At 42.4% G+C, this 16,263-nt stretch overlaps 1 pseudogene; it reads left to right on the top strand.

Annotated features, from left to right (window-relative positions):
- The first annotated feature begins 940 nt into the window (after window positions 1-940).
- On the top strand, window positions 941-6,362 carry LOC100967635 (adenosylhomocysteinase-like; annotated as a pseudogene).
- Window positions 6,363-16,263: the final 9,901 nt, after the last annotated feature.

The following is a 16,263-nucleotide window of genomic DNA, read 5'->3' on the forward strand; positions in this document are numbered from 1 at the left end:
GTTTTTGCCCTTCTGAATATAAGAAGGCAGAACTAGCAAGGATAATCTATGGAGGTGGGGCCAAAACAAATGATGAGAACAAAATTCACTCTATTAAGAGACGCTCAATATTCCCCTAAAACGTTTTTAAAGCTTTTAACCTGGCCAAAAATTCACATCAGGATGTGCTTTTGATTCCGACATGGCAAGAAGCCTTCAATGTAAAAGACAAATTGCAAAGGGTACCAAATGGGATGACAGCACCTGGACATTTGTTAAAATATTTGAGGAGTTTTCATATTGGCTCAGCTACTGAATTTTCATAGAAAAATAATTTAATATAGCATATGTATGATTGTGTGATTCCCAATTAAAATATTCAAGGTCTGTATTTGTGAGCCAAGATCCAATACCTTTTCCAAGTTTTACAGAAAAGTGGAGAAAACCTGGAAATGCTTGATACATATTACACAGTATAAATAGGTGCTACAATTTCCCTTTATCACTAGGAATGTGAAATCTGGAGAAGTAGTTTTTTTTTTAAATAAACAGGAACACTACAATTATTTTTCTGCTTCACCTCTTTGCTCTATGAAATGCTGTTGAACTTGCCCTTTTAAAGATTAATCAAAGTCTGCATTTACAATTGGTTTAAGACTGTCACTATAATTTTGAGCTCATGTAATGTGAGAGGAATTAATTTGATTAAAACAAAATTAAACCATGTGTAATTCACAATAGCAGAACACATTTGCAGGCTTCCTCGTGACGTGGCTAGTGCTGGAATACTTGCCAGGGGAGTGGTTTAGAATTAGATAGAAGGGGGCCAGGCACAGTGGCTCACGCCTGTAATCCCACCATTTTGGGAGGCTGAAGTGGGTGCTTCACGAGGTCAGGAGTTCAAGAACAGCATGGCCAACGTAGTGAAACCCCGTTCTCTATTAAAACGTGTGGTGGCAGGTGCCTGTAATCCAAACTATTCGGGAGGCTGAGGCGGGAGAATCGCTTGAACCCTGGGGGAGGATGTTGCAGTGAGCCAAGATCGTGCCACTGCACTCCAGCCTGGGCAACAAGAGCAAGACTCCGTCTTAGGGGAAAAAAAAGACTTAGATAGAAAGTTCTATTAGTAGAGATGTCAATGCTAAGTGGCTGTGACCAAGCATTTTGCTGCAACATTTGATACTGTCATAATTATCATGTTTTATTAAAAATCTTAGAAAGAGGTAATATAATTGAGAGAAACACTGCTCTTTCATTACCCACTCTTCAACCCCATGGAATGGGTCCCATTTTGCCTTTCCTCTTCTTTTCTCCTCTTCTTTTCTCTTCTTCTTCTTTTTCTTTTCTTTTCTTTTCTTTCTTTTTTTTTTTTGAGATGGAGTCTGGCTTTGTCGCCCACGCTGCAGTGCAGTGGCATGATCTCGGCTCACTGCAACCTCCGCCTCCTGGGTTCAAGTGATTCTCCTGCCTCAGCCTCCTGAGTAGCTGGGACTACAGGTGCCTGCCACCGCACCTGGCTAATTTTTTGTATTTTTAGTAAAGACAGGTTTCACCTTGTTAGCCAGGATGATCTTGATCTCCTGACCTGGTGACCCGGCCACCTCGGCCTCCCAAAGTGCTGGGATTACAGGTGTGAGCCACCATGCCCAGCCCCTCTTCTCTTCTTTCATCTCTCTGGGTAGGCCTAGTCTTTTGAGTTTGAGACAGGGTTAGGGGTAGGGATAAGAGTATCAGAGATATTCTTTCACACATGGTTGTCCATTGGTGCTGGGGAGATGATCCTGGTCTCACTCTTGGCTTGGTCTTGTTTTACCTGATGCTGGTGGTCTCTTCTGATGCAATGGCCTCTGCATAGAAGGTATAGGGGTTTGTTTAGGGTGGCCCTCTGCTGAGGACTCCTTCAAAGGGAGGCAGTCCCTTGGGCCCTTCTAGTGCTCTGTGCTTTCATTCAACACTCTCTTGGGGAAGGGTCTCCCCTCCTTTTATCCCTATATTCCTTCTATGGAGTCATGTCCAATACTAAATTCCTTTTTTTTTCCCCCTGCCTCTGAGGACTGAGGAAACTAGGGAAAGTTATATCCATGTCTACTCTGCTACCAAACGCTATTTCCACAGTCCTTCCCACCTCAGAAACAGCTAGAGCAGGTGTAGACACTAGTCTTGACAGTCTCTATGCCCCTTACAACCAGAATATACTGTCAGGTTTCCCTGAGGGCACTCTCATTCGCTGCTCTCTAGTGGTGGGCCTATATGACTTGCATTTTCTTTTTTTTTTTTGAGACGGGAGTCTCGCTCTGTCACCCAGGCTGGAGTGCGGTGGCGCAATCTCGGCTCACTGCAACTTCCGCCTCCCGGGTTCACGCCATTCTCCCGCCTCAGCCTCCTGAGTAGCTGGGATTACAGGCGCCCGCCACAATACCAGGCTGATTTTTTGTATTTTTAGTAGAGACGGATTTCACTGTGTTAGCCAGGATGTTCTCGATCTCCTGAGCTCGTGATCCACCCGCCTCGGCCTCCCAAAGTGCTGGGATTACAGGCTGAGCCACCGTGCCCGGCCGACTTGCATTTTCTTTTTCTTTTTTTTTTTTTTAATTTATAAAGGAAAGGTTTAATTTTTTTTTCTGATTCTTTTTATTATTATTATTATTATTATTATTATTATTATACTTTAAGTTTTAGGGTACATGTGCACAATGTGCAGGTTAGTATACATGTGCCATGCTGGTGTGCTGCACCCATTAACTCGTCATTTAGCATTAGGTATATCTCCTAATGCTATCCCTCCCCCCTCCCCCCACCCCCCACCCCACAACAGTCCCCAGAGTGTGATGTTCCCCTTCCTGTGTCCATGTGTTCTCATTGTTCAATTCCCACCTATGAGTGAGAATATGCGGTGTTTGGTTTTTTGTTCTTGCGATAGTTTACTGAGAATGATGATTTCCAATTTCATCCATGTCCCTACAAAGGACCTGAACTCATCATTTTTTAATGGCTGCATAGTAGTGCATGGTGTATATGTGCCACATTTTCTTAATCCAGTCTATCATTGTTGGACATTTGGGTTGGTTCCAAGTCTTTGCTATTGTGAATAGTGCCGCAATAAACATAAGTGTGCATGTGTCTTTATAGCAGCATGATTTATAGTCATTTGGGTATATACCCAGTAATGGGATGGCTGGGTCAAATGGTATTTTGGTTCTAGATCCCTGAGGAATCGCCACACTGACTTCCACAATGGTTGAACTAGTTTACAGTCCCACCAACAGTGTAAAAGTGTTCCTATTTCTCCACATCCTCTCCAGCACCTGTTGTTTCCTGACTTTTTAATGATTGCCATTCTAACTGGTGTGAGATGGTATCTCATTGTGGTTTTGATTTGCATTTCTCTGATGGCCAGTGATGGTGAGCATTTTTTCATGTGTTTTTTGGCTGCATAAATGTCTTTTTTTGAGAAGTGTCTGTTCATGTCCTTCACCCACTTTTTGATGGGTTGTTTGTTTTTTTCTTGTAAATTTGTTTGAGTTCATTGTAGATTCTGGATATTAGCCCTTTGTCAGATGAGTAGGTTTCGAAAATTTTCTCCCATTTTGTAGGTTGCCTGTTCACTGTGATGGTAGTTTCTCTTGCTGTGCAGAAGCTCTTTAGTTTAATTAGATCCCATTTGTCAATTTTGGCTTTTGTTGCCATTGCTTTTGGTATTTTAGACATGAAGTCCTTACCCATGCCTATGTCCTGAATGGTAATGCCTAGGTTTTCTTCTAGGGTTTTTATGGTTTTAGGTCTAACGTTTAAGTCTTTAGTCCATCTTGAATTAATTTTTGTATAAGGTGTAAGGAAGGGAGCCAGTTTCAGCTTTCTACATATGGCTATCCAGTTTTCCCAGCACCATTTATTAAATAGGGAATCCTTTCCCCATTGCTTGTTTTTCTCAGGTTTGTCAAAGATCAGATAGTTGTAGATATGTGGCGTTATTTCTGAGGGCTCTGTTCTGTTCCATTGATCTATATCTCTGTTTTGGTAACAGTACCATGCTGTCTTGGTTACTGCAGCCTTGTAGTATAGTTTGAAGTCAGGTAGCATGATGCCTCCAGCTTTGTTCTTTTGGCTTAGGATTGACTTGGTGATGCGGGCTCTTTTTTGGTTCCATGTGAACTTTAAAGTAGTTTTTTCCAATTCTGAATGACAGCAAGCTTTCAGCTGGGAAGTGGGGCACTGGTGTCCCCTCCTTGTAGACACTCCTCATCAAACCACAGGGTCTCATAAAGCCCCATTTATTTGATTATGGAGAAGAGAGGGAGACCCCTTTTCATTCCTGACACTGCAGATCTATGAGGACCCAAGAGCCCTTCCATCCTTCTTTACTCTGTAATCCTCTTATATAAACAGGGAAGCAGGGGATGGTCACTGGAGTGGTAGCAGGTGTGGTTCTGCCACTGCTTAACAAACAGAGGACAGTGTCTGGCCGTATATATTATATTTTTTATCATTTGTCAGTTCAGAGTCTTGGAGTATATTCCAGCTCAAAATAAAAAATGTCAGCTCCTTATTTTGTGGATGTACTTTAGGAAATCATCAGTACCATTTATCAGATATTTTTATTTTCCTGTTAGGCACTTGGTAGAATTGCATTTCCTTACCTTCTTGGAGTTAGGTAAGGCCATGCTTTAGCCAGTAATTATTTTATATTGGGAGGGAAGCTTTAAGAGCTTGAGTGTCATTTACTTGATTCCCATGTTCATATCTAGAGACTGTGGAAGAATATATCCAAATGGAGACTCCGTTAGGCCAGGTCTTCATGTGTTTAGGATGAGCCAAGCCTCCCTGTGTTCTTTGTGTTGAATATGTGGTGTGAGTGGGAAACATATTTTGTGTGTGTGAAAAGCCACACAGATTTTTGAGTGACCTGTCACTGCAGCAAAATCAAGCTTAGCCTGATGAAAACAATGTTGTTGCATTAAACATGAGCAGCCAGGTCAGAAGCTGATCTGGACTAGAAAATGCATATCTGCCCTGCTCAGTGCCGCCTGCCCCATGCCTGTCCCCTTTCCGAGGCCCAGCCCCCTTTGTCCGTGTCCATCACACTTTGTGGAAGCGTTGCCAGCATGTCTGACAAACTGTCCTATAAAGTTGCTGACATCGACCTGGCCGCCTGGGGACACAAGGCCCTGGATATTGCGGAGAATGAGATGCTGGGTCTGATGAGTGTGTGGGAGCTGTACTTGGGCTCCAAGCCACTGAAGGGCACCCATATCTCTGGCTGGCCGTATGTGACCATGGAGAGAGACATCCTCACTGAGACCCGTTGTCTCCCTGGATGCTGAGGTACAGTGGTCCAGCTGCAACATCTTCTCCACCAGGACCAGGTAATGGCTGCCATTGCCAAGGCTGTCATTCCAGTGCATGCCTGGAAGGGTGAAACAAGCAAGGGATACCTGTCATGCATCCAACATTCACTACTTCAAAGACGTGCCCCTCAACATGATTCTGGATGATGGTAGTGACCTCACCAACCACATCCACACCAAGTACCCACAGCTCTTACTGGGCATCCAAGGCATCTCTGAGGAGACCACCACTAGGGTCCACAGCCTACATAACATGATGGCCAAGGGGATCCTGAAGGTACCTGCCGTCAACAACTCCATCACCAAGAGCAAGTTTCACAGCCTCTAAGGCTGCCGGGAGTCCCTCATAGATGGCATCAAGAGGGCTACGGACGTGATGATTGTCGGCAAGGTAGCCATGGTGGCAGACTATGGCCACATGGGCAAGGGCTGTGCCCAGGCCCGGTGGGATTTTGGGGACCCCTTCGTCATCACCAAGATCGGCCCCATCAACCTGCTACAGACTGTCATGGAGGGCTATGAGGTGACTGCCGTAGATGAGGCCTGTCAGGAGGGCAACATCTTTGTCACTGCCACAGGCTGTGTTGACATCATCCTTGGCCAGCACTTTGAGCAGATGAAGGATGATGCTATCATGTGTAACCCTTTGATGTGGAGATCAATGCCAAGTGGCTCAACGCGAACACTGTGGAGAAGGTGACCATCAAGCCCCAGGTGGTCAGGACTGGCTGAAGAGCAGCATGGCACCATCCTGCTGGTTGAGGGTCTGCTGGTAAGCCTGGGCTGTTCCATGGGCCACCTCGGCTTTGTGATGAGTGACTCCTTTACCAACCAGGCGATGGTGCAGATTGAGCTGTGGACCCACCCAGACAAGTACCCTGGTGGGATTCACTTGTTGCCCAAGAAGCTGGATGAGGCTGTGGCTGAATCCCACCTGGGCAAGCTGAATATGAAACTCACAAGTTGACCAAGAAGCAGGCTCAGTACCTGGGTATGTCCTATGACAACCCCTTCAAGCCAGATCACAACTGCTACTGAGAGCCATGCCTGCCCTTCACCTTCCAGCTGCTGTCCTTCCCAGGCCCTGCCTCTCCTCTGTAAGAGTAAATGGCACCAACTTTGCGATTGGTTTGTCAGTGTCTGCCATAGACTCCCTGGGGCTAGTCCCTCAGTTTTTGGCCTCTGCTGCACCCCTCATACTGTTCCAAGTGTGGCAGGGGCAATCGAAAGGCCCTTCCTCAAGCCCTGGTCAGGATGGAGGTTCAAGGGAGACAGCCACAGGGAACCATGAGCTCAGTGGTCTTGGAACTGCTCACTAAGTCAGTCCTTCCTAAGCCCGGAAATTGGTAGTGGAGTCACAAAGCCCATGTACCTTACCACTTAGGCCTTCATCTGGCCTGTGGATTTATACCCGTGTGCTTGGTTCAGTGGTTCCTCAGCCCATGACAGATGGAAGGCGCTATATTCAAAGGCAAGGAGGAACTGTTTGAGTTTTCCTGAGATCCTGGCTTGGTGCTGGTACTTTTAATCTCTATTTTACAGGGGTTAGACTAGACCACTAAGGGACAACTGAAAAAGGACAGAGAAGGGACAGCCAGAGGTTGAAAGGGGCCAGAAAAACACAAAGCCAGCATATATCTGCCATCATTTTGTAACAAGAGGGTTCCTATCACAACCCTGGGTCCAAAATAGAGTAATCTGATTTATAATATTTATATAATGTTTATAACCTTAAAGAAAGCAGGAAGGTGAGTAAATAAAAATCTTGGTGCCTAAAACAATTTTGAGGCTTTATTTTATAAATAATCCACTGCCAACAATGTATGGTATGAATAAGGGGGTATAGTCACGTACCAACGAAGCACTAAGAAGACAAGGGGTTGTCTGCAGTGTGAGGGCTGCAGGTAACCCCTTAGGCTTGAAAGAATGAGTAAAGAGGGAACTCTTCTCTTTTCAGACATGTGTCTTGTAAATAACCTGTTTTTAACCCAATCTTAGACTGTCATTGAATAGATGAATTTAACTCATTTATAATTAAAAAAAAAAAAAGAAAAAGATGCAGATCTTCTCTATGTGAGATGCTAAGAGGTACCCAGACTGTGCCTAGCATCCTTCTTAGAACAAGAACATGTGCAAAGGAAATTGACAGCAATGGAGTCAAAGTCACACGGCGGGTAAGTTACAGTCTTTACAAGGCATCTGTTTTGATGCTTTGCATATCCACGTTTACATTTTCTGCCCTTGCCATATTTTCTTTCCTTCAAAGTTATTTATGTGATGAATATAAACTTATAATAATTTAATTAGCGACTATTAGTAATTTTTTTCAGTTGATCTATGTTGCCTTTAGGGAGCTGTATTTATGATTATGGTTTCTTTACTGAATTCTGGTGGCAAGTAATAAACACGTCCATGTATGTAAACAGAGCAAGTTGGATTTTGAGGGTATTAATATGTGCTGATCTAATTGGCCTCAAGGCAGTCGGAGACACAGCTTGGCAAGCAAGCCAGTGGAGGCGACATCTCCTGCCTTGGAGTCAGAGGGAATACCACTCTTTGCATAGCACCATACTGAAACCATTTGTACTAAGTACATATCTAAGTGATTATGCATGGAAATATCCTAAATCATAATCTTTCCCCTGTAAAAAGTGATTTAAACAGTGACATGGATATATTTTTCAAAGCACACTTGAGAGAAGGAAATTGTGACCTGCTCAGCTGTGTTTCTGCATTCTCAGGTTAGGCTACCAGGGATCTGCTGGGCTCCGGGTCTGGCTGCTTGAATATTCAAGGTCTGAGATTATTGCTTAATTTTTCCTGCTTTTTTAGCCAAATGTGTGATAGAAATCATCCAGCCCTTCATTTTGCCATGTTCCTGAGGCATAATATGGAGTAAAACATTCAAGAACTGTATATGGGTGTCACTGTCTAAATATAAAATCATAGACCACATGATTAATTATTATTCTGACTATTGGCAGTTTAAATGGGAGGTTATTAATTATTCTGAATATTCGCACTTTAAAAGGAAGGTTGTTTTGAGCAAAAAACTACATGCTGAAAAATAATTCATGGTCCAACAGACATTGGCCATGTGGAAGTAAATCTGGGAGAATCTCCGGTCTCAAACTGCTACTAAAAGTTTCAAAATTGGATGGGCAAGTAAGTATGGTCATTAAAATTTAAGTGGATGAAAATTGGATAATTGCATGCTGCTTTTTATCTTGACACATATTGTATTAAAAGTTACTACGCAAAAGAACCATTTTCTTGGGAAATAAATAGATGAGAAGATTAAACAAGTGACTATTTCTAAATCATATAAGTGGGAGGAGAGCAGTTGAAAAGCATTATTTTACTGTTCCTACAATGCCCAGCTCGGGGCTGGACACATAACAGCCACTCAGTAAATATTTGTTGAGTCTATTAATGTATGAATGCAAACAAAATTCCTATCTTTCCATTAAAATGGAGTAAGTACAATAGAGGAAATTATTTTAAAATGTAGTCCAGTATCCACAACAAATCATCTCCATTTAGGTCTTAATTAGTGTAAGAGTACATTGTTGTTATTCGTTTTCAAAGTTTGTTTAATGATCATGACAGGATTATTTGTGGTATATTCCCTAGGTTGAGTTTATGTAAAAAAAAAAATCTTTCTCCACTGCCTTGATATATTTGGCACCCTTTCTGTGAAGTGCTCAAAATATCATTTTGGGGGTACATTTTAGAGATGCGAAGGGAAATGTCTGAGTTATAAAATCCAAATCGGGATCTCCTTTTTAGTTTTAAGCTAAAGAAAGAAATTCATCATTGAATATACATGCATCTTACATGTTCTAGGGCCTGGTAGTGTTGGAGATTGTTTATGTAGCGTATGTAGTTTTACATTCAATAAATGCTTTCTGATTGACAGATGGACTAGTGAAATGCTTCAAGGTAGTATGGCCATTCATTTGGAATTGTCTGTTTGATCTGCAGAAGGCAAGACACACAGAAACCTCCCACTGCTGGGTAGGTGGGAGGGCAAGGAAGGTTTAGGACAGGGCAAGGAAGTACGTTTATGGTCTGCAAGCAAAGATTCCTGATTGAGAATTCCATTTATAGTGAAAGCTGGGTAATAACAGCTTTTAAAAGCTTCAATTTCCAATGTCAAGAGGTTTTTTTTTTTTTTTTTTAAGGAGAATCTCTACTGTAACCAAAGAGTTCAGCCTAAAATTCTAGAAGACCTGGTCGCCACTTATTGTGGTGTTTGTTCTCCCTGGAGCAACCTTTCTTTCCTTCCCTCCACCCCACAGCCCCCAACAAAACACACAGAGGTCACGAGCCACAATTAGCTTTGGCCAAGCTTCAGTTTAGGTTTCCTAACAAGTAACCACTAGCCCTCTTTCCCCCTAAATGACATCCTATTGATTCTCTAGGATTCATGCATTTTAGGGTATTTTGATATTTTTGCAGGGAATAAAGTTCAGTTCCCAGGTGAATGTCACTATTCTCTCCTCTTGTGTTTCCATCAAGAAACCTAAAACTTGTCATTATGTAATTCTTTTCCTTGTTTTAGAGACAGGGTCTCATTCTGTTGCTCAGGTTGGAATGCAGTGGTGCAATCAGAGTTCGCTGCAGCCTCTAACTCCTGGATTTAAGTGATCCTCCCACCTCAATCTTGGAGTAGCTGGGACTACAGTCATGCACCACAATGCCCAGCTAATTTTATTATTTTTTTTGTAGAGACAGAATCTCAGTATGTTGCCCAGGCTGATCTCAAACTTCTGACCTCAAGCGATTCTCCTGCCTCAGCCTCCCAAAGTGCTGGGATTACAGGTGTGAGCCACCATGCCTGGCTGCATTGTAGAGTTCTAATTACAAAGAGAAGTGAAGCTAACAGACAAATTGCCTGATACATTCAAAGTCACCGACAGCCTTCTGGAGTTGGGATTAGAAGTTTGTTTTTGGCTTTCTAATTTCTTGCTCAGCTTCTTGTCCATAACCAGCATGATAAGAGGGGATCTCTGGTGGTCACAGCTTCCATCACACAGTGGTTCGATTAATAGGCCAACACTCATAAAGTGCACATGGCGGTCCCAGGATAGAGGAAATGCCAATAAATGCTGGTTTCTGTTATTGTTATAATTTACACCAGAGCATATTTTTCTTGCTTTGACCCAAAATACTAAGGCCATTTACCTGATAGTCCTTTTGCTTCCTGCTTAGAAAAGAGCACATTAAATATATTTTCAAGCATTTACTTCATCACATCCTTGTTACCCATAGCACTTCACAAAGCAACCTTTTTTCATCCAAACTCTGCTTCCCCTTCCAGTCATCACCCAAGATCACTGTTAGTCACTCATAATGACCCTGGGATCTCAGAGACAGTAGGATTCCCAGGGAAAAATTTTATCCAATTGATGATTTCATATGTAGCTACTATTCATCAACCCCTTACGACTTACTAGTTCCCAAAGCTAAACTTCAGAAATTTATAGGTGAGTATCAGACCTCATTTTCTCATTTCTGGGGAATGGGACAGCTAGGACTGAGGTGACAGGTGACCTTAGCACACTACTCTGTCCCATAGGTAAATTTACGTATGCTCTCTTCACTTTACCCTTATTTCCCTAGAGTTTTAATTTTATTTTAATTTTAAATTGACAAGTAAAAACTGTACACATTTATGGTACAGTTTAATATGGTATATTTTGAAATATGAATGCATTTGAAATGGCTAAATCAGGCTAATTTACATATACATTACATCACACAGTTATGTTTTTTTTTCTGGTAAGAACACTTAAAATCTACTCCCTTGGCAATTTTCTAGAATACAATATGTACATTGTTATTAACTATAGTCAACATATTGTACAATAGATCTCTTGAACTTATTCTTCCTATCTCACTGAAATTTTGTATCCCTTGACCAGCATTTCCCACTCTCACTGTCCCCATTCCCAGCCTCTGGTAACCATCATTCTACTCTCTGCTTCTGTGGGTTCAGCTTTTTTAGATTCCACATAGAAGTGAGATCATGCAGCATTTGTCTTTCTGTGCCTGGCTTATTTCACTTAGTGCAATGTCCTCCAGATTAATTTATGTTGTCACAAATGACAGGATTTCCTTCTCTCTTTTTTTTTTCTTTTTTTCTTTTTTTTTTTTTTTTTTTGAGACGGAGTCTCGCTCTGTCGCCCAGGCTGGAGTGCAGTGGCGCGATCTCGGCTCACTGCAAGCTCCGCCTCCCAGGTTCACACCATTCTCCTGCCTCAGCCTCTCGAGTAGCTGGGACTACAGGTGCCCACCACCACGCCCAGCTAATTTTGTGTATTTTTAGCAGAGATGGGGTTTCACCATGTTGGCCAGGATTGTCTTGATCTCCTGACCTCGTGATCCGCCCGCCTCCGCCTCCCAAAGTGCTGGGATTACAGGCGTGAGCCACCGCGCCCGGGCTCCTTCTCTTTTTAAGGCTGAATAGTATTCCATTGGGTATACATAACATTTTCTTTATCTAGTCATTTGTTGATGGACACAGGTTGATTCCACATCTTGGCTATTGTGAATAGCACTACAATAAACACGAGAGTGCAGATATCTCTTAGACATACTGATTTCAATTCCTTTGGATATATGTTCAGTAGTGGAAATGCTGGATCATATGGTAATTCTATTTTTAATTTTTTGAGGAACTTCCATGTTGTTTTCCACGATGGCTGTGCTAATTTACATTTCCACCAACACAGTGCAAGGATTCCCTTTTCTCTTCATCTTCTCCATCACTTCTTATCACTTCCTTATCTTTTGAAACCAGCCATTCTAACAGTTGTGAGGTGATATTTCATTGTGGTTTTGATTTGCACTTCTCTAGTGATTTGGGACATTTTTTTTTTCCATATACTTATTGGCCATTTAAATGTCTTCTTCTGAGAAATGTGTATTCAGATCCTTTGCCTATTTTTCAATTAGGTTGTTTTCTTACTATTGAGTTGCTTAAATTCCTTATATATTTTGGATTTTAACCCCTTCTCAGATGAGCGATTTACAAATATTTTCTCTCATTCTGTATGCTGCCTCTTCATTCTGTTGATTGTTTTCTTGGCTGTGCAAAAACATTTTAGGGAACAGAGACATGAAACTGGGAGTTGATGGCACAGAGAATTTGCATTAAAGCCAGGAGAGTAGGTAAGCTATCTGAGGGAGGATGTAGATCAAGAAAGGAATGAGGACCAGGATGGATTCCTTTGGAATTTAGAGGCTAGGTAGAGGAGGAGGGGCCAGAAAATGATACCTAAACCAAAACAAAATCAGCCAGAGAACAGGAGGAAATCCAAGAGAGACTGATGTAAAGAAGCCAAGAGAATAGAAAACTTCCCGGATGGAGAAATCCCATGGGTTTTCACAGATGAGATGAATACCAACTAGAGTCTGTCAGCTTTAGGGACATGAAAGCCATCAGTGACTCCATGCATCTGGTATTTTAAGTATTCATCAGACGGAGATAGCTGCAAACTTTTACCCTGAGACTTTTATTTTCTAGTCTTAGAATTTTAGAGGATTTCAAATTCTAAAATGGTAACTACTTAACATACACTGATATTCTGTTTTCATTTTACCATGCATCCCACTTATAAGCTGAAATATACTTATGCACTTAAATAAGATTTTCCTCTGACTAAATTGCCAATCTCCTGAGAAAAATCTGATAAACTAAATTTTAATTAATCTCCGTTATACCCTTCTCATCTTTCCTCAAATGAATTAATTTTTTCCCATAGCAACTTAATACCTAGTTCACTTAGACACCAAGTTTCACTTTAGAGCCGTGCTTGTTTCTTGCATTTTCTGTATATTGATATTTTTTCCAAGAAGATCATATTTTTAAACATAGGTGCTTCTTTTCTAAGATCTAGGTGATTCTAGATTCTAAGATTTTGATTCTCTATTTTTCACCTTTTATTAATCCATTTGGAAACTATTAAGCACTTTCTTTGTGCTGGGTTCTGGAGTACGAAGATGAACAAGACACAATTCTTGCCATCGCAGCTATCAACCAAGTAAGGGAGACAGAAGCCTAAGTGGACAAGTGTAATTCAGTGCCTAGGAAAGGGACACTGGATCTCCGGGAAGTTCTCAGTCACACTGGAGCAGCGATGCCTGTTGTAAGACAGTTGTTTTTTGTAATGCTGTCTTGACCCAGTTTTGAGGCCCTGACTAGAGGCTGATCAGTTCCTTCTTGGCATCTGATTAAGTCCATACCTCGACCACCTTTCTTGTTGGGCTCTCACCCTCTGGGGCTCCTGTGCACCCACGTTTATCTCCCTGGGGCCAGGTGCCAGACAACTAGGGACAGATTCAATGCCTAGGAACCTGGTAAAGTATTCAAATTAGTGAACCCACAAGCAGCCTGGAAACCCAGCTAAGCCCACCTCACTTGCCATACATAAGCTATCTCTGACAGCCCCAGCTTGCTCTTACCCTGCCCTGTTTCAAGCCCCTGTGTGGCCCTGCCGACAGCCTGCTCTGATTTGCAGCTGTAGGTAACAAGTTCTGTCTCTCACCTCTGAGTGTCTTTGTGTTGTATCTTGGCATTGAAAGAAGTTTTAAATCTTATACAACACCAGGCTGAGTCTTACATCTGTTTAGGTATTGGACAGGTGAGGAGTTGAAGTCAGAGGAGAAATCAGCCCAGGCAAGGAAGAGAGTAAACTTGTGATGAGTTTGCAGATGCACATATGGGCACCATCCGGACACTGGAAGTCATGGAGAACATTTAAGCAAGAAGGAGTTACAGGCCTCTGGGCAATGACATCTCAGAGGCAGGAAGAGAAGTGCAATCCAGGGAGATGACAGCAAAAATACACCCCGAGAAGTGTGAGGCAGCAGTGTGTAGTAGGATCTGATGGATTCCATGAGTCTCTAAGGTGGGGAGTGACCTGAAATGTCAAATGCGGGGAAACTGTCCAGAAAAGTCAGCATGAGAAAGCAGGTATTGAACTGGGCAGTGAGGAGGTGGCTGGTGGTCCTAGGAAGAGCAGTTTCAGTATTGTGGCTGCTGCACGTGCTGGTTCATGATGGTTTGAAGTAGAGGTGAAAGCACTATTAAGCACTTTCTTTGTGCTGGGTTCTGGAGTACGAAGATGAACAAGACACAATTCAAGAACCAGAGTTAGTGAGAAAAGAACGTTCTGTTGAGGACTTTGAATAAAGAGGAGAGGAGAGAAATGAGGATGTAAGAGTGAGGAAGTGCATGTGCAATTCTTTCTCTCTCTCTCTTTTTTTCACATGGGAAAAGTTTGAGCATGTTTAAAGTACTGGAGTTGGAGGACAGGGATGGCTGATAGAACCAGGTGCTGCAAGAAGTGGTGGGTGCAGGCCAGATGCGGTGGCTCCTGTCATTGCAGAGCTTTGGGAGGCTAAGGTGCTAGGATCACTTGAGCCCAGGAGTTCAAGGCAACACAGTGAGACCCTGTCTCTACAAAAAAGTTATCCAGGCATGGTAGCATACACCTGTGGTCCCAGCTACTCCAGAGGCTGAGGCGGTAGGGTTGCTTGGACCCAGGAGTTCAAGGCTACAGTGAGCCGTGTTTGTGCCACTCTACTCCAGCCTGGGCAACAGAGTGAGAACTCGTTTCAAAAACAAAACAAAAAAGAGGTGGTGAGGGCAAAGGTGGAAGAAGGGGCTGGAACCAGAATTGCAGAGATCCTCCTGCTCAGAAAGTACCTGGTAATGTATGCATGGGTATAGGGTCAATCCTCATTGAGAATTAGATTTTTGCAAATTTGCCTACTTGCTAAAATTGATTTGTAACTCCTGTTAAAAGAAAAGCTTTAGGCAAATTAAATTTAACAGAGTTTAATTGAGCAAAGGAGTCACGAAATGGGCAGAATAAGTTCAGAGAGGACCCATGCTACTGTGTGGTCGGAGAGGACCTATGAACAGAAATAAGAAAGTGATGTTCAGAAAATGGAAGTGAGATACAAAAACAGCTGGATTGGTTACAGCTTAGCAGCGTTTGCCTCACTTGAACATGATGTGAACAGCTGACTGCCTATGAGTGGTTGAAGTATGATTGCTGTGATTGGCTGAGACTCAGCCAGCTATTGCAAGATTAGGTGATAGTCTGTTTACACGTCCAGTTAGGTGAGAGTTCACTATGCACAGAGAAACCTTTAGGGTAACCTTAAAATATATAAGGTGGCAGCTTTAGGCTAGACTTAATGTAGCACTCCCAAATCAATTCTCTTGGTGCTTTTAAATTCATTTGTAGACATACACAGAATGGCAAAAAATTGGAGTTGCACAATGTGTATGTCCTCAGCTGAGGATGAATAAGACAATGGTCTTGTTTCAGCTCCCTGAATAGGTGCCCTTTTCACAATCTATGTAGTAACACATTTTTCCAATCTGAGGGCTTTCTGATAGAGATTTTGCTGTTTAAAATGGCCCTCAATGGTAGTTGAGGTGCTTTCCAGTGTTCCTGTGTGAGATGGCTGTGATGTGCCCTGTGGAGAAAATATGTGTATTAAATGAGCCTCATTCAGCATAAGTTATGGTGGTGTTGGCTGTGAGTTTAATGCAAAATGAATCAACAATATAGATTTTTTTAAGTGTATAAAACAAAATTTTGTATTGATTGATGAAAATGTGACTGCTACTACCACAAATAATGAAAATCAACTACATACACACACATAGGCACACACGTGTATGAGTCTATATAAGCTGTATAGATGCCTCATTTAATGACTCAGTTAATCCTCATGCCATTCTTATGTGGTAGGTCATTTCATGATCCCCTCTGTTTCAATGTGGGTTTGGAGACTCTGAGAGGGTAATGATTTTCCCAATGACACAGATTTTCCCAATGCCCTGTAAGGCAGGGCAGGGATACGAACTTGGGCAGTGTGACTCTGGGGCTGTGCTGTTAACCACTTCTGCCATGTG

Source organism: Pan paniscus, chromosome 12 (genome assembly GCF_029289425.2).
Source record: "Pan paniscus chromosome 12, NHGRI_mPanPan1-v2.0_pri, whole genome shotgun sequence".
Lineage (NCBI taxonomy): Eukaryota > Metazoa > Chordata > Mammalia > Primates > Hominidae > Pan > Pan paniscus.